The 22,957-nt window shown below is 32.4% G+C and overlaps 1 protein-coding gene across 3 annotated transcripts in view; it reads left to right on the top strand.

The window, feature by feature from the left end:
- Positions 1 to 22,957, top strand: part of LOC129219381 (tetraspanin-11-like) — a 165,952-nt gene that overhangs the window by 11,354 nt on the left and 131,641 nt on the right. Inside the window, exon 1 of one of the 3 annotated variants that reach the window (XM_054853757.1) lies at positions 5,274 to 5,340. The exons of the other annotated variants lie outside the window; for them this stretch is intronic. The gene's annotated coding sequence lies outside the window, so the exon portion shown is untranslated. Of the gene's footprint in view, positions 1 to 5,273; positions 5,341 to 22,957 lie in introns of those variants that run through there. 3 annotated transcript variants of the gene reach the window in all.

Below are 22,957 nucleotides of genomic sequence, written 5' to 3' on the forward strand. Positions count from 1 at the left end.
ATTCTAATATTCTAAAATGCTTTTAATTGAGAAAAATTTAAAACTTGCTTTCATGTGTATTTTTGTCGCAAAAAATTTTTTTTTTCACAAACGCAGACACATACACATAGAACAACTATCTATTTGCTTGCTTTTAAATAATTCTTCTCAAATGAAAAGTATTATCGCTCAATAAAAAAAAAAATGTTAGTTTGTATTTTAGTTTTAAAGTGATCCAACCTTTTGCACATGGGACCAAAACTGCCTTATGAAACAATATGAAAAGTTTTTTTTTAAATTTTTACATCAAGAGTTTCTAAATTTACTATAGGAAAGGGGAGGGGATGCGTAAATTTATGCTGTTAACACGTTTCGTTTCGTATAAAGTAAAAGTGTTTCAGACCAACTTTGAAAAGCTTTTTTTTTAATAAAGTACAGTTTAACTCTAACTATCCGAACTCCGACTGCACGAAAAGCTGATTATCCGAATCGCTTTTGGAATTCAGAAGGAAAGAGAAAGGCGTAAACGTATTGTGATTAAGAAAATAATTATTCTGTCTACGCGAGCTGTAGTCAAACAGCTTATTTTGACTGAAATGTTCAGCAAACAATAACTTTCATTAACAGTTCGGTATGTACTTTGCACACGCTGTACTGATGCACATCACTTGCAAGTACGCTTAGCTTGAAACGAGTTACCTTTCCACTTCATTAATTAAAAGCTCTTTTTCTTTAAAAATGAAACTCTCTCATTTTAAAAATACATTCAGTAATTGATCAAAATAGAACCTTTTTCTTAAATATCCAATCCGAATTTTTGATTATCCGAATGGGAAGTTCGGTCCCAATTGATTCGGATAATAGAGGTTCTACTGTAAAAATCAAAAGCATGTCAAAATTATTTGTTTAAAAATGTAGCCAATAGACACATATTAGCGATTTTTTTTCTTGCTTCTATGTTTCGACAACATTCTTATTGTTAAACATTTGGATAATTATCGTGATTAGAGTAAGAGTGACATAAGACATCTTAAAGTAGTTTTAGGCAGGTTAAGGTTTTGTAAAAAAAAAAATCAGGACTGTGCGTGGTCTTAAATTTCAACAGAAGGATTTGTATTTAAACAAAAGATCTCTTTTATTATCATGGTAGAAAGAATGGTGATGTTTGATCCCTCAGGGGGAGACTTGATCTCCCACTCGAATCTCGACACACAAATACGACGTACAATTTTATTACTGGTAACGTAGCTTTACATCCCCAAGTGTCACATAGGCTGTTTCACGTATAAATTTGAGGTAATGTGTCATTGTCCGTTTTCAGCGGGGATGTTATCTTTTTGTGGTGTGAATTTAAAATGTTGCTAGCTTTTTTGAAGAAACTAAGCAGTACATACATTGTCTTTATGATATGATAGAAGATTCAAAAAGTGAAAAGTAACAATTTGTTGCTTTTTTTTTCTGTAATTCTGAATTATTTTTCTTCAGGATACTTGATCCTTTCGAACCAAGGAGAGTTGATTCGAAATATAGTGTCTTTTAATATGATTTTACACATAGTATATGCTGTTTATTCTAGTCATTGTTCAACAGAAATGCCGTTGCCTTACAAAACGTAGCCTACAGCTATAATAAATCCCGTATCAATAGCCTGAGCCTGAAAAAAGAAGTTGCCTTTGGAGAAGTATGTCGTCGCCGCATTATATATATATATATATATATATATATATGTGTGTGTATATATATATATATATATATATATATATATATATATATATATATATATATATATATATATATATATATATATATATATATATATATATATATATACATAAAATACATCGACGTTTAAATCTACCATTAAGCTAATCGGATGCTTCATTTTTCCAAAATCGTTTTTGAAATTCGACAATTTAGCGTTTTTTATTTCATCCCACTAATTTCAGCTAATTGTTGGTGTCAATTTTGAAAATTTTTTACGGTTTATGACGTTAAAATACTGAATTTTCTCGTCACTTATAATTATATACGTTAAATTTTTAATGTTTTTTTAATATTTATTTCTTAGTTTTTCATTGAAAACTTGATCAATACCGATAAACAATTGTAAGTTTCTTTAGCAGTGTTGGTTATTTCCTGTTACAGAGTTGATTTGGTTTGTTAAATATTAGATTTAATCTGTATTGTTTTTCCTTTGCTTCATTTTTTTTAATTTCAAATGAATTTTTTTTAATGAAAAAGTAATAAATATGTCAAAATAATAAACGTTTAACTTGTATTTAAAACACTTAAAAGGATTTCCCCCCCATTACAAGTCTCCTTGTATGAAGAAGATTTGATTATTTATCCAAATTTTTGTTTTTCTTAAAAATATTTTATTATAAGAAATAAATTTAAAAAACGACATAGTATTTTGATGGGGAAAAGACTCTTTTACGTGGTTTATTTGTTTTCTAGCTATGATTCGTCGCGAAGGGGGGAAAAAGAGTAAGCTCTCTTAACTATTCAAAGTAGTGCAACCTTCTAATATATTACAATCACCGAATCTGATGAAAAGAGACTAAAATAGGTAAAAATAAAATACATTTAAGCAGTAATTAGTATATTTTGTATTGTTACAGCAAAGGACTTTCTCGTGTTCCCTAATTTCGCTTGGCTGTCTTTTTGAGTAATACTTTGATCGCTAATAACTGGAGGTTGAGGGAAATATAAATTTCTTGCGATATGTAAATGACTTTACACTTTTAGTGTTCATTAGAGAGCCTCGTGTTTTAACTTTAGTTCAGAAGAGAAACATAATATTTGGAAAAAGTGTTCACATCTCACACAGATATTCTTGACATAATCCAGTCGGTCCCCGATTTAACGAACCTCTAGTTAACGAATTTCGCGATTTAGCGAATTTTTCTTTTTCTCCGAGTAAAATGAAGGCAAAACCTGTATTCAACGAATAATAAACCCGTAAATTAACGAATTATTTTAACAGCCTAAAAAATGTTTTTTCTTTTTTTTTTTGTTAATTTGAGTATTTGAGTTTGGAAATACTGGATTGTTTTCCAAATGATATATTCATCTTGTCCGAAGCGAAAAAAGACTTTTTTCGGAATAAGCAATTTTTGACGGGTGACGGGGCCATCAATGAATAGCAATTATGATTCAGAAAGTGAAAATGAAACTCCAATTAAAACTTACTTTTTCTAATGCTTTAAATGGCCTGGGAACTAAAATTACATCTCATGCAGCAGGCTGTAAATGACACAGTATTCTTTTCTCTCCGTAGAGCTGAAAGAGAACTATTTCGAGTCAATTATCAAGGAAATTTATCAAAGAAATTTTCAAACACCTATTACTCAGCACTTTAAAATTTCAAATTAACCAGTGTAATAAGTCGAGGAATGCTGAATAAAAAGTGTACACCTTCTAATTATGGCTATTTTTATGCAATTGCTTATTAGGGCTTTCAGATAAGACGAGTGAAAATTTTTTTACACCCTGATATTGCGAATAACCCCGATTTAACGTATAAAAGTTTCGGTCCCTATGATTTCGTTAAATCGAGGTTCGACTGTAGAAACAATTCACGCCTCTTTTGATTTTCTGCCCCTGCAAGGGTGCTTAGCTGTCATTTTGAGGTTTGAACATCAAATTTCATGAAGTGCTGTTGAAGCAAAAATATGGCCACTTTAACCAAACTAAAGTTAGTGAATATTTTGGTGATTTTATTAAAAATTTTGAAGCAATGCTTCTCAGACAAGATATTAATTTATTTGAAAAAGAAATTCATATCTGATGTCCTTGGGAATTGGCCTCTTTTTCCCTACATTTCGCTTCGAAAAAAAAATGTTGTAAAGCGTGGCACCCACCCTAGGAAGTGGCGCACACATGGGAGGGGTCCAGGGGGTCCGGACCCCTCCCATAGCTCTTCATTTTTTTTTCGATTGATTATAATTCCATGTATTTTATACGTAAAATAATTTCAAACAAAGAGAACAAAAATTTCAGTTCTTATACGTGAAAACATAAAATCATCTTAATAAAAGATTTTTTTAAAAAAATGTACACTTTTCCTTTTACGAATTGCATAAGCGAGAGATCTTTCTCGACTTTGAGAAGGCTAAAAACATATTTAAGGAGAACTATGTATAATGAACGTTCAATGGGTTCTTGCAGTGCTGAATTCAAGCAATGTCACCATCACACACTGAGGAAGTTATAAATAAGATCGAAAAACGAACAAGAAAACTAGATTTTATTCAAAGATATTTTGTATGCCAATAAAGGCAGATTGCTGTCTGTAAATGAATACGCTGGAATACTCATGTTTATAATTACAGATTAAAATTAGATTTTTCTTGGTCTTCAGATTTCAGGCTTCTTATTAACGAATTTGCTTCGCGGTTTCCATTTTTGAATAATGAGAAAATAAAGGCATAAATTCTAGTGCTTTCTGCTGGTTTAATTAAGTATCCGTTATTAATATTTTTTACTAATTATTGCTAATTATTTATTCAATAATTTATTTATTATTATTTTTTGTTCTCATATTGGGGAATGATATGAAACTGGGACTTTTTAACTTTGGACCCTCTCCTTACGAAATTCCTACGTGCGCCACTGACCCTAGGGTACATTAAAGTAAGTCACATAATTTGTTTTTCAGGTGAAAAATATTAAAAAAAAAATTGAATGAAAAAGTTGATGATAAGCCATGTGGGAGACGAAAAAAGAAAACCGAATTTCTAATCACCGAACTCATTTGAAAGCACTGGTTCGAATAAAACTTTGATGCGCGCAACGCTTTAGCAATGCGCTTCCTGAAAAGTTAACTTTCCTGTATCTTAACTGTGGTTTGCGTCCCTTTATTGAGGTGAAGTAAGAAGTCCTGGTGACACGTTCAGATATAAAAGGTAAACACATTTAAAAGCAATTATGTGTCTCGAGACAAAGCAAATTTTATTTCAACAAAACAAAAGAAAGGGTTTTTTGAGCCACGATAACGATGTAAAGAAGACTTTAAAATAAGACGTAAAAATTGATTCGCCTCCAACTATAAGAAAGATGATCGTAAAAGACAAAGGAGAGATTGATAAGAATCGCTGTCATGATGGGCCATAAATAAATCGAATTCCGTGTTTCCGAATAGGTGTAAAAGCCAATGTTTTGAGATTAGGATTTCGTGCGCCCTTTCGACAGAATCATTGCCGGACTCTCATTGGGTGTGGTCCTCGCGCTCTTTTCGCTCGTTTCCATGGAAACTGGCGCGCATTCTCCACCATTCCTTCGATATCCCAGGGCCGTCATTTGCAAATGATTCTTGCTGCCGACTGTGAGGATCCCGGACGAAGTTGCCAGAAGAGAACGGTATGTAACTACCCTGATTTTTCCTTGACTTTTGGTCACAGATTATTGCATCTGGGATTCATTCATTCATTTGGGGCGTAATGCTCTGGAGCAACGTCAGGTTTTTGAGGATGATACACTTTTCTCTTACTCCGCTTTTCCCCTCGATGCTGACCTACGGTACAATACATCCGCTTTTCCTTCAACAGCGATTTGCAATTTTAGTTTTCGTTTTCGAGTTTATTTTTCTAATAAGAGAGGAACTTTAGGTATTATAGAATAACATAAATTTAGGGATTTGTTCAGTGTTGAATTCATTTAAAATGTTAAACTTCAGTTGCTCTCAGAAATTTTAGTGGAATCACAAAAATTAACAACTCTTGCTTTTTGTTATATACATTATAAAAACTAAATCTTGAAGAAAAGGGTTTATCCTTTCTTTTACTACGATTTCAAAGGGCTAACCCTTTCGCTTCCAGTCATTTTAAATGATTAACCCTTTCAACTCATGTGATTTCAATTGCATTAATCACGATTTTCTGGTTGCAAAGTAAGTAGACAAACAATTGTTACTTTGGAATGCATTTTTTACTTCCTTTTACAAAATAAAGGAAGTATTCTATTCGCGAAAAAATTTTTCTCTCAAAAATTGGTCTTAATTTCCATTTTGCTCACCACCGAATGAATGTTGAGTTTTTTTTTTTTTCGACCCGACCACACGTGCATATACAGAACGCATGGACTCCCAAATAGCCATTTTGAGTATCCCCGAATTATCACGAGATTTCTCATGACGTGCGTATGTATGTATGTGCGTATGTATCTCGCATAACTCAAAAACAGTACGTCATAGAAAGTTGAAATTTGGTATGTAGACTCTTAGTGGGGGGTCTAGTTGTGTATCTCCCCTTTTGGTTGCATTCTAATGTTCCAAAAGGGGGTCTTTTGCACCTCATTGATGGAAAATCGTTGTTAATTTCGATGCAAACTCAAGTGGTGTCATAATTTGGCTGACACTTGGTGATATATCGCCAAGCTTTTGGTCGCCAAGTTTTGTCTCCAGCTTGGCGACAAATTTGGCGGTTTATTTTATTATTATTATTATTTTTTTTTTTTTACATTTGGTTTCGATTCGGCCACTATTGGCGATATTTAGAGATAACCATTGAATCACATTAAAGTTGCAATAATATGGAAGTAAATCTGTGTAAAACGTTTTTTTTTTTTTTGCTTCGGATCGACACAAACTAGGGGGGGGGGGGGGGGAATATTTACAGTGTTTCCTTCCTTACTTCAAGGCATTTTATTTTTATACTTAATTCAATATATAATTAATGACAAAGGTCAAACCAAAATCAGATTCAAACTTTATCTAGTTATGACTATTTATGCTTAGTCGAAAGTGATTTTTATTAGTTTGTTCCATTCAAAAAAGCATTAAAAGTAAAAGTTATTTGAAGGGTAATATGAAACCTTTTAGTAAATAATATGAGACAAGACTGAAAAAAAAAAAAAAAAAAAAAAAAAAAAAATTCGTGAGAAGTAAAAGTTAATGAGCAGATTTATAGAACATTTTACAAATAATTATGAGAAATAAAACAAAATTTTATCTGCGGATATCACAGTTGAAAATTGAAGTTCAATTTTTTTGAAGAGCAAGTTTTAGCTTCTGATGTTGCAGTTTTATTGTTTCATCTGTTTTTACCAGTGTATATAGAACATATGGTTTTCCGTAGAACCCACCAGACTATCTTGGATAATAATACTTTAGCTATATCGAAATAGATATCCATTAAAAATGAGTATGCATAAAAAACTAACACTTTATCAGTGTACATTGCGACTAGTTTATTTTACAGTGCATACTTTTATATATTAAGGCATGCATTTCTACTACGACACCATATTTCTGAAAATAATTAATGCATATTTTTAAAAAGTATACCTGTATAAATTTCTTAATAGTCGATTGCAAAAATTCCTTCACATTAAACGTACTGAATCCAGGCAACTGAACGAAACGGACGACCGAGCACTATTTGTGGATTTAGCATAGTCAATTAATACCTCTAATATGCATGACTTAACGGAAGATAAAATTTGGTATTCAATGTTACTCCAGCGTTTCGTCAAGGTCCGCACTTTTTTCGTATTCTTTGCTCTTAGCATTGAAATACTTTCTCCCTTACCAGGAAACTATACGATACTGTAATAATGAAAAAAAAAATTGATTTGAATTTTGACATCTTGAATTCAAATTATGTTTTTCGCAATCACGAGTGTGTGTATGTAGGCGTGTGTGTTTGTGTGTGGGGTATGTGTTTGTGTGTACGGGTTATGTGTATGTGTGTGTAGGCATGTGTGTTTGTGTCTGTGTGCTGGCGTAAGTGTGTGGGTAGTTGTGTGTATGAATGTGTGTGTGTGGGGGGGGGGGGTATGTGTATGTGTCTGTAGGCATATGTGTTTGTATGTGTAGGTGTATGTGTGTGTAGGTGTATGTGTTTGTGCGTGTGTGTGGGTAGTTGTGTGTATGAATGTGTGTGTGTGGGGGGGGGGTATGTGTATGTGTCTGTAGGCATATGTGTTTGTATGTGTAGGTGTATGTGTTTGTGCGTGTGTGTGTGTAGTTGTGTATGTATGCGCGTGTGTGTAGGACATGGATGCAACCTGGAGGCGGCTTTCGCTATAGGAGCAGCATCGTGAGGAGCCCGTCGAAGGTGATGGTGCGGAGGGTGGCGGTGGGAAAAATCAATGGAACGTCAAAAACAGTCAAGTGAGAACAATAAGTAATCATGATTGCTCAAAAATAAGTAGGAATCGAAAGAGCTTGATAAATCATGTTTTGAACGCATAAATTGCTTGCCGTCGTGTCCCTGTTATCGAAATATGAGGTCCTGAAGTCTGCCGAAATGTTAAGATAAATTGCCAATTTCGGCGAGTTTCTGTCAGTAATAAAAGACAACTTTCTTACGCTTTGCAGATTAATGTTCTGTCACTAGCAAACGGTGAAATCGCGCGGTCGTTTTAATTTCTCGCCAAGTTTTGAAATTTGGCGCTTTTCTATCTCGATAACGGAGGTACGAGGGCAAAACTTTTTGTCCCAAAAATGTCTCAATATACTCTTTCGATTGCTACCTATTTATTATTTTTTTTCATTATTACACTATTCGTGTCATTCCCTGGTTAGCAAGTGTGTGCATTTTAAACGTAGATGTATTCACCTGCGATTGTTCAAACTCCTCCAACTTTTCTCTTGATTTTCTGAAATTACAAATGTTAAACTATTTCAAGCTCAATTTCCTAGTGTGTCACAAAATAGTTCAGGCAAGTTTTAGAAAAAAAAAAAAGTTTTTCTTTTGCATATGGATATTTCCATATTGACGGAATAAGAATTTGATAAAAAATGAACAGAAGAAAAATTCCACAAAACATTTTATCATTGTATCTCATTTAGTATTTAGTGTATACCTTCTTCAGATTTTTATATTGGTGACGGATTGAAGTATTTGTCTTTCAATCATCAATCTAATTCAATGACACAGGAGTACAAAATGTTGAGAATGTGCTCCAGTTTTTGCGGAAGGAATTCTGAAACACTTTGACAGGGCGGCATTTTGTAAAATTAAAATAAAAAAAAAAGCCTTCAGCGTCTTGTAACGATAGCGCAGTTTTTCCAAACAAAACTTTCAATAAATTCTGATTTTTCAATTTTTAGCATGTTTATTACAAAATCTCATTCCCCCATTTTTAGAATAATTTGAAAATTATATCATCCTGTGATGACTATTTTTCCCTCTTTAGTATCTTCTCTAGTATCGTGCTACAAAGAATTGGAAATATATTTTAAATTTATTTATATTTTTTTTCACTTTAATTGAAAAAGACCTATTTGCGTGGAAGCATCCATACTGTTCATTCTATCTTTCTACGCTATGCATACCAGTTGTACTCTGGCTCTACTAAGTTGACTTCTGATGGGATGAGGCTTAAACGATTCCAGTCGCATTTGAAGAGACAAACTAAAGCGGCTTGCCTCTTCTGAGCTGCCTATGAGGGCGTTGCGCCAATTTTAGAATTATCCTCTTTGAACCCAAGCATAAATGAACTCTTCCAAAGTCAAGCGTCTTTTTATCAGAGCCAGACTATAAAACGAGAACTTGTTCTTTTTTTCATTTCAGCATCTAGTACTTCGCGATACTTTTGCACTATTGCCAAAACGGCAGATACTTTTTGCAGTTGTGTCTGATTTTGAACTATAACAGTTTTTCGACTCACCGATTCAATTTGAATTGACAATATTTTTAATAATTTGAAACATGCTTAAAATAGCAGAAATTGAAAACGCTTTTTTGATTCTGTATTTTTTTCAAAAAAAAAAAAAAACGATCCTTGAAAACCAATACCAATTTCCAAGAATTAACTAGTATATAATAAATGTTTTTAGCTTCAGACCTGCTTCGCTCTATCGCTTGTTCTCTTACATTTTCTAATTTTCTACATGAAATAACTCAATTGGTTGATTAGTCTGCATACATTATCGAAATTTCCCGTCAATATAATTAAACTGAGAAAATAAGTAACTCGAATTTTCTTTCCAATAATTTTCCGCTCAATTATCCGCAACACTGAATAAATCACTAAAATAGAGCTTACTAAATTAGCATTTAGGTGTTTTACGTCAACTGACTGTATATTACACTATGCTCTTAGACGGAATATTCATTACATTATGTTTTATCTCATTATATTATTTGAGGTAATTCATAGCAGCAATATTTAAACCAAAATTACAGTTTGGAAATTGTGTGAAAACTATTTCAAATTCTGCTTTATTTTAATAGGTTCATGCGAGATTACTTATATATTTCTAGTTGGTTGCATTCCTAAAATATGTACAACAGTGGGATCATCATGGAATCGATTAATTCCCGTATTCATCTTAATTTTATGAAGTTTTTAACACTGAGAAAAATGAAGTTTTCAAAAATGAGTACATTCATGCTTTCAAATGCTCTTGAAACCTTTTGTTTCAAATATGAGTATCCATGTTTTCAAACAGTGTGCTGAATTATTTCATACTCAAAAATGAGTACACAATACTCATTTTTGAAGTTATTACATATTTGAAATTGAGCACAAATACCTCAAAAATGAGCACACATGTTGATTTGAGTATTTGATAAGTATTTGCATGTTTCAAATTTGAATACCACGTAGTTGGAGCCATTTTGACTCCGCATATGTTCAAATTTGAGTACTTTTTCGTCATTTTTGAAATTGTTGTTTTTAGAGTGAAGGAAAAATGTCGGATGTGTTCACCATATAAGAAAGAAAGTTACTAGAGATATTTAGTTCCAAATTTATTTTGTTTTGTGCTTCTTGGTTTGTTTCCGAATTTTGGGAGACAAGTGATGCAGTTTCGGGGAGATTTTTCATATAACAGCGAATCAAAATTTTGAAAAAGCTCAATCAATAAGGAACTGAGTAAATAAATTTTTTTCCCAAATCGAGTTCTATCAGATATGTGCCAAAAAGCTAGAAATTTATTGAATACTAGTGAGCTAGTCCTAAAGCGCCTTGCGCATACGCCACGTTGGGTACATGTAAACTCATAATGGTGTGAATATCTATTCATTTATTGTGGTTTCTACGTATAGCGGAATTTCGGACATTGAACTAAATTATTTTAAAAGTTAGAACTGTTGTTAGTTCTAATAAACAGTTTGTGTTGGAGTATAATTAAATTTTCTGTGTTGTAACTCCGTGCTATAAATAAGATACAGCAAGTTATTTCTTGTATTTCAGACGTATTCTAACTCTTTAAATTATTTTTTATACAAAAGTTTTTAAACCTACATTTTGTGTAAATGATTGGTCGATCTAGTTTTCACTTTGACTCTAAAATTTTGCTCAAGTTTTATAAAATGTTGAGAATCTGTTGTGTTTAATTTCATGAAAACTCACTGAAAATTTATTGTTTTAAGCATTAAAACTGATAATTTGGGAATAATATGTGAACAGTTTCATATAAAAATGTATCATTGATTTCACCGGGAATAAAACTCAAGCTATTTCATTGAATAAAGTACATTAATACTGAAATGAAGTTCGTATTACATTTTCCTTAAAACTATTAAATCAACTGTGAAGTTGTGAAAAGTCCATACAACTTAAATTAACTTAAAATGCGGGATAAAGTCACCCAAAATATGACGGTATCTGCTAATATGGGGCACCTGTGTTTTTTTTATACATTTTTCAGACATCTACGGTTATGTCAGAATTAGTTGTCTAATAGTTGATGTGTGTTTGTGACCATTAGAAACATTGGTCCGGACTGCAGTTGTGGAGGTTATAGGTGATCGCTTTTTTTTGCAGGTTCAGTTATTTTTTGGTTAAGTGTGCAATATGGGATAGGGCACTGTATCGAACAAAATACGCAATATGGGGGCGAAGCAAGTTCTGTTTTCTTTAGAAAGGGAAGAATAGAGAAGTGAAAGTGAAGAGATGAAAATGGTGCTGTGAGTGTTAATTGTGCAAAAGGTCATCTTCAAATAATCAAGACTGAATGGTGGTTTCGGAGCTAAAATTACCTTAAATAGGCTCATCGAGACTGCACTGGTGATCGAAAAAGGAATATTATTTGTTTGAAGTGCAAATACATGCTTTATGGAATACAAACAGTTGTGTCATTTTTGTGGCACCCAATAATAAGAAACTTCCAGTTTCCCCAAGCCTTTTCCCTTTTTTTTTTTTGACTTAAAACTCTATGGCTAAAATGTTTGGCTTAAACTTTTCAATTGAAATGATCCTAATTCCAGTTGTCTATAAATTCTATTTTACACATAATAATACTATTTTTTCTGAATCATTTCAGTTATAAGTGACAATAACAAGAGAAACCCCATATTCGGTGCTTTTGCCCTAAAATTGCAAATGTGAATCGCCGTTGTCTAAAAACTGTTTTATCAAGCAACTGTTCTTCCTTTTCGAGAAAACAGATGAAAGATTACGAATAAAGAGCATTGATCATCTGGAGCATTAAGAAAAGCAAAGCGCTGTTGTATTTCTGGCTATAAATAACCGTGTTTTTCTTTTCTTCTTGATAAATGGACCCCAAAACTTTTTTTTTTTAAATCTGGCATACCTTTTGATTGGTGTAACTCCCTTGACTATCACTACACTTACAATAACACGTTTCTACGCTAGCTTCTTTTTATTTCTCTTTTAATTGAATGTAATGGAATTGAAAAAAAACCAAGATAAAATAATCAGACTAGCTTATTGGACATACTGTCTAAAAAATCAGCACTTTTTTAGTAAAGAAATAGTTCTGCGCTAGAGGGAAGGAGGTGATATTGCTCTAAACTCTGAAACAAGGCTGTGCAATTTTCTTTTGGAAAATTTTGGCCTAAGAGCATTGAATTTTCCATAAAACTCACTTGTAACCATTTTAAAAGAAAAAAATGGTCGATTCTCCAAATATTTTAATTTTAAAGTGATTGTATTAAATTTTTAAAAATAGTTGCATCAGTTAAATATTTAGTTTCAGTAGCGGAAAATGAGTTATGGTGTTGAGACTCCATCAAAATCTTCCTTCACGTATTTCTAAGAAGCAATAATTCTCAGTGATATTTCACTAACTATTTTTTAAACATTTTACTAAATGCTGACTCGTTGAGTTTTATTGAAAATGCGTCAAATGGCTACTATACCAAGTATGACGGTTCCTCCTATGGGGTTCATGTATTTATCTATCAATAAATATGCATTTGGCATCCATAAAGAACTATAGTTGGGGCAAACCTAACATGACAGCGTCGTAACGCTATGATTAGAATCTGCGTAGGCTTCACAGTGCTGCCAAATTAGGGTTGCCTCAACTATAGTTGTCAGAGAATCGCTGCTGTATGCCGGAACGGGAAATAACAGTCTAAATTGTGTTCGCTTGTCGCCACAGTTTAAAAATATTTTCTACAGTGTTACCGTTGTCAAGTTGTACTATTCTTATACGTTGGGAATTACAACTCTACATTAAAACCTGTTTTTGTGCAATCTTTTTTTTTTTGTGCGGTATATGAAAATTTTAATCAGATTATGACTCATTTGACGAAATTCTTAATAAAACAAACGAAATTCTTTACAAATTTTTTTAAAATTTTGAATAAAATTTTAAAAATTTTTATTCAAATTTTTTAATGCAAATCCTCATCCACCGCACAAAATGAGGTTTTTTTCAATGCAATCCTCATCCACCGCACAAAAACAGGTTTGAGTGTATAAGTTATTTGTTTTCAGTAATGACGCCAAGTACGTGCTTTTTCAGTGCTTGTTTGATTTCAAGAATAATTAATGCATGTGATTAAGAATGAAAGTCAAGTTGGCGAACCACTCAGTACGGAGCACAATACTAAATATAGGGCAAATCAAATTTCTTTTTCATTAGAAAAGGAAGAATGGAGAAGTGAAATTAGTGATGTGTGTGTGTGTGTGTATTGCACATGGTCATTTTCAACTGATTAGGAACGGGGATAAAAGAAAAATGCCTCTAATGTTCGGTATCAAAATTGACTCATACGGACTACGTTGGTATTCCGAAAAAGAATATTATTTGTTTCAATAGTAAATTTCTTTGTTATGAAATGCGAAGAGTAAATTTCTAGTGTTGTTTTTTTCATACCCCATAATAGGAGTCATTTTGTGTAAGCAAACAATTTTCCAACTAAATATATATAATATATATATATATATATATATATATATATATATATATATATATATATATATATATATATATATATATATATAGTTAAAATTATTGATTTCAGTTTTTAAACTCAAACGAGCATAATCCAAAAATTCAGCATTTAATTTTAAGCTCAACTAATCGTACTGATTGTAAGTAGCAAAAAATGAAAGGTACCTCATATTCCGTGCTTCACTGGTTTATTTCAAGTTTCTTCATAAATTTTGTTAATAAAGACTTTTATAAACTATCTGTAACGCACTGATTAAGTAGTTCTGAATCCCGATCAACTAAGAACTACAAGTAGATTTTTCCTTTCTGAAATCACAGCTTTTGTATAATTTTGAAAAAAAGAAATGGAGCAACATTAAAATTTAATCATTACAGTAGTTTGAAAATTTATTTTTAAGATTCATGTGGACTCTCACAAATTTAAGTATTTGGTCATAGTATCTTGTAGATTTAGGAAAAGAGAAGTTAAATGTAAATCTACAAAAGCGTTTTAATTAATTACTCAGCGATTCAGCCTACGCATGGGAATAATATAATGTCTAGATACAAAGTGGAGAACATTTTGCTACTGAAAAATTTGGCTCAATATTTTATAAACAGCCAGTTACTCAAAAAAATTGGTTCAACATGGGTATAAATTTCAGAGTGTAGAGTATTGGAATATGCAAGGTTCGATTTATCAATCTCCCGTATTTAGAGAGGGCATATAATTTGCAATTATTAATATTAATATTATAATTGTAATTAAAACAATAACTGTAACTGACCATAAACAATATAATTACAATTAAAACAACAATAATTATTGTTATTATTAATAATAATTTTAATTAAAACAATAATAATTATTATTCCTATAAATAATATAATTATAATTAAAACAATAATAATTTTTTTCTATGAATATTGATTCCTATTAATAATCTTATTGTTTTTATTAGTAGTTATAGTTGCAACTGTTCATCATCGTCATCATTATTATTTCTAAACATTCAAGTTGCCTCGTTAATTGGGGATATTTCCATATTCGATAAAGTATTACGTACAATAGAGTTACCAGTGCGGTGTCGACAGCAGCTAACGACAGCTGTCAAAGTTAGAGATCTGACAATCAACGCCCAAGTGACATCAAAAAGTGGTTTGCGGTCATTAATTTCAAGAATAGAAAAGACGATTTAAGATCAACTTTTACGACATTGTTTCTTAAAATAGGAAACTTTCAAAGAATGATAGAAAGTTAAAGGACATTCCGGAATCTATTAATAATCGAAAGCAGCTAGATGAGAGGAATAAAAATAAATTATTGTTCTGCTATGGGTGGAAGTTGCTTTTTGTTTAGATGTTGAATAGTTCCTTAACATCTTGGCAAAACGCCGTAGTTTCTTCGTTCTGATATGTTGTTTTCCGTTAAGTTACTGTTGTCTGTCCTATGGTGAGAATTGAAAGTTTAGCTCTATGATGTTAATATTTTGGAAAGATTAACTTTATTATTAAAGCTCTCGGTACCTCTTTAACCCCCCCCCCGAAAAATAATTTTTGAACTTTAGTTCAGTGACAAATAACTCAGGTGGGGTGTGGGAGTAATTGATAATTTAAAAAAATACACGATTGCAAACTTCAGTTCCATTGCGAAGATAATAGGGGGAAAGAGAAAAAATACATAAATTAAAATGTCACATTTTTAAAGAAACGACAGTTGCGAAGCTGGTGAAAGGGTCAACATGGATAACCTTAATACTAAAATGGTATAAAATCGAACATTTATTAAAGGGGTGTTGAGAGAGTGGTTTCTAAACGAAAAATATATGGAATTCTACTTAATAATATTACTCACAATAATAATTACGACGATGTTGCAACTTGCAATAGTAATGGATAGTGCTGCGAAACCAAATCATGGAAATTGCACCTGATGAAACGAACAACCGACATTTTGAATTCGGAAGATAATTTAGTTTGAAAATTACCCCGCTTTTGCTCCCATAACACATTTAGCCATTTAAAGTTTCGTTGGATAATTTTTGAACAGTTTTATTAATCGAGCGCAAAATAAATCTGGATTTGTGAGATTGCCAACGGAATTCAACCAATATGAGTATATACGAGGCAGTGAGATGCAAAGGGATGTAAGTGACAAAATTAAAAATTTGGAGATATTCACCTACCTTTTGTACTGGTTATCTCCTCTGTCTTGGGGCAAGAGATAGTACTAGAGGCCCTGGTAGGTGCTGCTCTACAGCATGATTTAGAAAAAAAAATGAATGAAAGCCTGCTTAAGAAGTTATCTTTAAATATGTTTTACTCAAAACTTGAAAATGTCCACTTACATCCCTTTGCTTCTCACTGCCTCATATATATTTTTTTAATTTGCACTTTATTTTCTTATAGCTTATCTTTCGATTAAAAATTATAGCTCATTGTTCGTTTTAACTGCATTTATCTTAGTCGTTTGATGTATAATTTGCATTAATTTGCTCTTATGACGAATAATACTTTTTATGCCTGAAAAATGAGTGATTCTATCGTTACTTGTTTTTCTTCCCGAAATTCAGAAAGCAAAACTATATGCACTATAAAATAAAATCATAAAGTATGCGTTGCGAGTTCACAATATTGTTTGCACTTTTATATATTATAAAATAATTAAGAAACATTAATAAAATAGAAGGTATAAGCTAAATTATTTCGGTTAAAACGACTTTTATTGCTTAAAATATATCATGTGATGACAGTCAATCGCACATGAAAGCGAGTAGTGGCCAAATATCATGATTCTTACATCAATTGCGCATAAAGCCAATAGTTTTTTTTTTTTTTTTTCAATTTTATAGTTGTTAAAATGTTTCTAAGTATGTTTGTGATAAGAAAAGAGAAATAAGTACCGGAAAAAGTATTAACAGCGTCGACAAAATGAACCTTTTTAAATTTCATAATTCAGTAGAAAATAATTTTAAAAGTAAACGCTATTTTTTGCTTACATTCTTTGTATTGTACAATTGTTGCATTATGTTTCGGTTAATTTACCGCAAAGATAAGTTTATAACATACAGCAGCTCTTCATTATATAGTCCGAGGACGCTTAAAAATGCTGTATAACCGCTGTCGATAAACCTTACAGAATAAATAAGTATTTATATATATATATATATATATATATATATATATATATATATAGGTTTTGGGGAACTTTATTATTAAAATATCATTAAAGCTATAAACTAACTCATTTTCTCCTTATATCATTTAAAAAGTTATAGCTCTATAGCATGAGAAATGAATAAATGTCTTTCTACTGAGAAGTAAAAGGAAATAATCAACGTTTTGTAGCACAAAATTGCAGATTTCTACAGAATCTAGTTTTGTGCTACAAAGCGTTGGTTATTTCCTTTAAGCGCTATACCATATTTCACAAGAACTAATAGCAGAGGTTAACAAAGCCATATGTCACTTGTCTGCTTGGAGAGGGAATGATTGAAAGAAATGTCATTTTTAATGAAAAATATTCGAATCACAAAATTTTTTGGACTCTTGCGATGTTTTTCTAGATTCTTGTCAAAAATTCATATTTAAGAAAGCGTATCTTTTCAAAGAAGAAATTGTCAGTTTTTTTCATGTACTATAAACCTCACTTCTGCGAAAGATTAAGTTAAAACATAATTGTGGGATTCCACGGAAAATGTTCTTTTTTTTCCCGCATGTGACTCCTGATATATTTCAATAAAAAATTTCACTTTAAAAAATTAATGAACATTTTTTTCTGCTTAACGAATTACAAACTTACGTGTGATTTCTTAAGCAAAAAATTTCGTCATTACCTTTTAAAATTATTACTTTTTAATGAAATATATGAACCGTCACGTGCGGGACAAAGGGTTGACATTTTCTTGGAATGGCTCAATGGCATTATAAAGAAAAGAAAAATGTGTCCAAAACACGAACCCTGGGTCAATACGATTAAGTTTGTCAGTTCAGTATCGAAATTATAAAAGTGGCAAATGGTGGCAGCGCGAATCCGTCTTTTATTTTTATCGGCTACATTTTATCGTGTTTCATCTTGTCTTTCATTCATATAATAGGGGATTTTTCCGAACGTAAAAATATCAAATATTTCCCCATTTTTAATCTCTTAAAACTTATCGTCCAACTGAAATCGCTAATCGAAAATTCCTTGTTTGCTTTAGAAAATTTAGACACCAAGCTTTTTGCTGCGGTGGTAGCGGGTGATCTTGAAGCGAAACATTCTTTGTAATTTGTAAATAAGTAGAATCAGTCAATGAGCACCGAGTAGTAAGAGGTGCGTTCTTGTTCATCCTATCTATTACAAAATAATAACAAACCACGTGTTGCAAATGATGCTTCCGCTTCAAGGTCATCCACCATCTCTCCGTAGTCAAGCTGTACCTAAAAACTTTAAAAAATATTTTGTTTATCTGTTTATTTTCTATTTCCGCATTTGCAGAAATCGCACCAAGAGCCGACTACTACCCAATAAATTTTTAATAGAAACAACTGTTGTGGAATGATATTTTTACCTTACAACAAATGTTTCCCCATATGAGGCAGTGAGAAGCAAAGGGATGTAATTGGCAAAATTTAAAAAATTGGGGATAACCAGTACAAATGGTAGATGAACATCTCCTCTGTCTTGGAACAAGAGATAGTACTAGTAGCCCTGGTAGGCGCTGTTATACAGCATGCTTTAGAAAAACTTTTCAGTGGCACCCTCCCCAGGACCTTATCTTTAAAAGTGTTTAAACGTGTTTTACTCAAATGTCCACTTAAATCCCTTTGCGTCTCGCTACCTCATACGTATCATGATTATAATGAGCGCGGCATAAGTCTTCTTTACTTAGTTTTGACAAATTGAAGCTTTCATAAAAACATTCGGCATCAGCTTCAGTTTATGGACGAATTTCATGTGCTCCTAGTGGACAATGTATTTTCGTATTTTTTTCCGCAATTGGTACACATTGAGTGTAACGAAGTGTAAAGCTGAGAGGAAGAATGGAGTTACTCAAATCCATGCTTCACTCAATTTGCAAAATGTTTGACTTATGCTACTGTCATTACATCATTGTAACTCGTCCCCCTTTCACATATATGTGTATACATATTTATATGTACATGTAGTGAAATCCCGTTACAACGACCTAAGGAACTGGAAATTTTGTTCGTTGTAACGGGAATTTCGTTGTACCGGAATTCAAACAAAGTAATTGAAATTAAATCTGGTCTGAAAATTTATTTCGATAAAATTAATATTTCGTTGTATTGGTGTTCATTATAACTGGATTTCTCTGTACATATACGTTCAAAAAGGCAAGGTTTTCATGACATGGAACAGTCTTTCAAAAGATCCCTCAACATGAAAAATGGGTTCTGGATAAAAACACAAATATTGATAATAGCTACCATTAAACGTGTATGATTATCACCAAATCCAAGTCTGGTTAAATGTATCATCATACGATTTGATTTAAACAGATAAGTACTTCCTATAAGCTGTATTATCCAATTATACGCAGGTGAAGCTGTGATACCGAGGGGAAGAGTAAATCACGAATGAATTTTTTGGGTGTGTCTTCGCTTCCGTAATCAATTTTATTAATCGACAAACTTTCTGTAAGAAGTCATGCCAATAAAAAATGCTGGCTCCAATCTACCCATTATGATGGAGAAACGACCTTACTCTTTTTTCCCTCCTTAAGGATCATGTTGGGAGTTGACGAACCTTTCATAACTTGAAGATCGATGAAGAAGTAGTTTGCATTTTGATCTTTATTGTTTGTAAAAGGTGAACTTGCTTGTCGTGACGCTACTTTATCTGATTCCACTGAACTGTCTTTTCCACTTTCTTTTGAAATGACATCTCATTAAAAACGGAGTTTTGAACAATGGAAATCGGGACAAGCCTTGTAGTTTCTTCTCAATTAGTGTCATAGCTGCTTTAGAATGGATGGGTTTTGGCTCAATTAAAAGGAGAAGTATTCCTGCAAGTATTCTTTAAACTCAAAAGTACTTTATCTGTTCATATGTAAAACCTTTATCCGTGCTTAAGGACTCATTACAATTACCTTTCTCAATTACAGAAATGTATGTTATGCTGTTGTAAACAATCATTCTAAACTTTATATGTTCGATAGCAGGACACTCAAACCTGTTTTTGTACGGCCTTTTTTATAGTAAGATTTTTTATTCGTGCGATTGTGTGTCTGCGTTTTTTTTTTTTTTTTTTTTTTTTTTGTGCAGTATATGAACATTTCAGTCGAATTTGAACATAATTTGACAAAATAATTTATAAGAAGAGTGCGAGGTAATATACCTTTAGTTGATGAAAACTATTTTGAACCAGTTTACAAGTAGTAACTTCATGTATTGTCAGACTACTTAGAGGAGGTAATGGTTATACGTTAAGAAAAGTTTTGTAAGAGTATATAAGTAGAAATGCAAATGAAATATTAAAAATGTTCCTTTGTGTATTTTGTAGATCAGATTGTAAAAGGTTTGACGAAGTTCCAAGTAGTTGCCGTATGTTGACTTCTTTTCAAAAAGTAAATCCTAGTTATATGCAATGGTACTAGACAACTCGGTTATCACACCCAGATACTGCAATTATGTTCTTATTAGAACTCCTCAATCTGGAATAGTGAATAACCGAGTTGGAGGCAGATGTCATCTCATTGAAGCTGAGAGTGCCTACAAACTGGTAGATAAAATAATGCTGCTAAATACCCAAGCTTTGCCTTCAATTCATTAGTCGAACCGCACCATGATGCGGACACTCGCTGGTGCGATAAATTTATTTTACCTACTAGTTTGTTGTCACTCTCAGCTTCAATGAGATGAGATCTGCCTCCAGCTCTGTTATTCACTATTCCAGACTGAGGAGTTGTAATAAGAACGAAACTGCAGTCTCTGGGTTCGATAATCGGCTGTCTGGTATATTGCACATAGCTCTGCCTTTGCTTCGGCTTAAGGGCGGTAACTTACTGTTAAAATCTAGTTATTTTGTAACGTCTTAAGTTATTTTTTACATGAGACTATTTTATGCGATCCCTGTCCACCGCATAAAACTGTGCTACTAAAAGTATTTTTTACAGCTTCTCGTGAAGTTTTGAGGAATTTTTTGATTAATTTTTTATGCGGTCTCTATTCTCCGCACAAAAACACGTTTGAGTACATACGTAAAAATAAGATTGAAGGCATAGAATCGAAAGCGAATTTACCAAATATGTGCATATTGACAACCAGCATAATCAAAATTAACAAATTATAAATAAATAAATTTTAAAAAATATAGTAATGGAGAAGAAAAAAAGAAAATAAAGCTCAACGATTTATTTTATGCTGATTGAGAAAATTCAACATGGTAGGGCACACATTTTCAATGAAAATTACATATATGTTAAGTCATTAGCAGTCACTTTTTCAGTGCGAAGAAAAAAGCTGTTTTAGTCACTCAGCTCCATTTCTTGCACTGAGGTTGTTATAATCTTGTTTACTTCGAAGGATACACAACTTTAAGATACTATATGTAGTTTTCCTTGCAGATTTGTGCCTTACTCGCCGACTTCGTTCAACTGTAGTTAACCGAAATTAACAATTTTAGGTTTTCATTGAATCAAACGTAAAACTAAAAAAGATTAAATGTAAAAAAAAAAAATAATAAAAACAGAAGTCGCAGACATGTGCTTCTAGCCAGATTTGTTTTCACTGCTTAAAAACGGAAAGTCAAATATCCTCAAACTCGCAAATTTGCGTTAATGCAACTTTTTTTTTGCTCGAAATTCTTTTGATGAAAATTACATATCCTGCATTTGAAAAACATTCTCTTTTTAGCATTTTTGACAGCTGCATTTCTATAAAACTTTCTTTGAAAAAGATTAATGAAAAGTATTTCCTCCCCATTTGATTTTTCTTATAAAGCTTGATATCAACTACGACCTAAGACCTATTAACCCCAAGGAGGTTAATGGATGTCTTTTAATGAGTTCATTTCCCAATGTTGAACCTTGATCCTACCTATGACCTTGATATAAATTGGGAATTCAGCTATTTATATGTTGCTCATGAAAAAAAGAAAGTTGTCATTCGGATAACACGGAAAAATACTTTTTTTTGAATTTTAATCTGATGTGTTTTTCGAGTTCAGCAATATGGTTATTTATCAAAGGGGAAAAGATAATGATGAATCCACACGACTTGCGTCTCCACAATGTGTAAAAAATTCATAAGTGCAAGTAAAATTTCTTATGAAAAGTATTTCAACCCAAAATTTCGAAAACAAGCGGCAGGTATCTATAAAGAGGGGAATCGGTATCTTTTTCACTTTGTGATCCCTATTAAAATTTTAAGGTATCTAGATACTATTAAAACTTGTGCGCTTCTGTATGGTTGTGTTTGTGTGCGTGTATGTCTGTTTGTGTGTGTATCTGTAACTCTATTTCCTCTGCGCTGTCAATGTCTACCAGGTCAATGCTGGTACCGTTGGATACGGGACATCTATACAGGGAAAGCCATTCCGCCCTGTCTCACCACTCTAAACCTTAAGAGGCCGGAGATATGAATTGATAAAATCATCAGTTGAGCCAGTGAGAAGCAAAGAGATCTAAGCGGGCATTTTCAAGTTTTGAGTAGAAAGCGTGTAAAGATTACGTCCTAGGTAGGCTTTCATTGAATTTTTTTTCTAAATCATGCTGTATAGCAGCAACTACCAGGGCTACTAGTACCATCTCATGCCCCAAGACAGAGGAGAGGTTCACCTACCATTTGTACTGGTTATCTCCAAATTTTTCATTTTGCCACTTGCATCCCTTTGCTTCTCACTGCCTCAAATATGAACAATATTTAAACAATTTGTTGGGAAAACGATGCTTGCTA

Source organism: Uloborus diversus, chromosome 3 (assembly GCF_026930045.1).
Source record: "Uloborus diversus isolate 005 chromosome 3, Udiv.v.3.1, whole genome shotgun sequence".
Lineage (NCBI taxonomy): Eukaryota > Metazoa > Arthropoda > Arachnida > Araneae > Uloboridae > Uloborus > Uloborus diversus.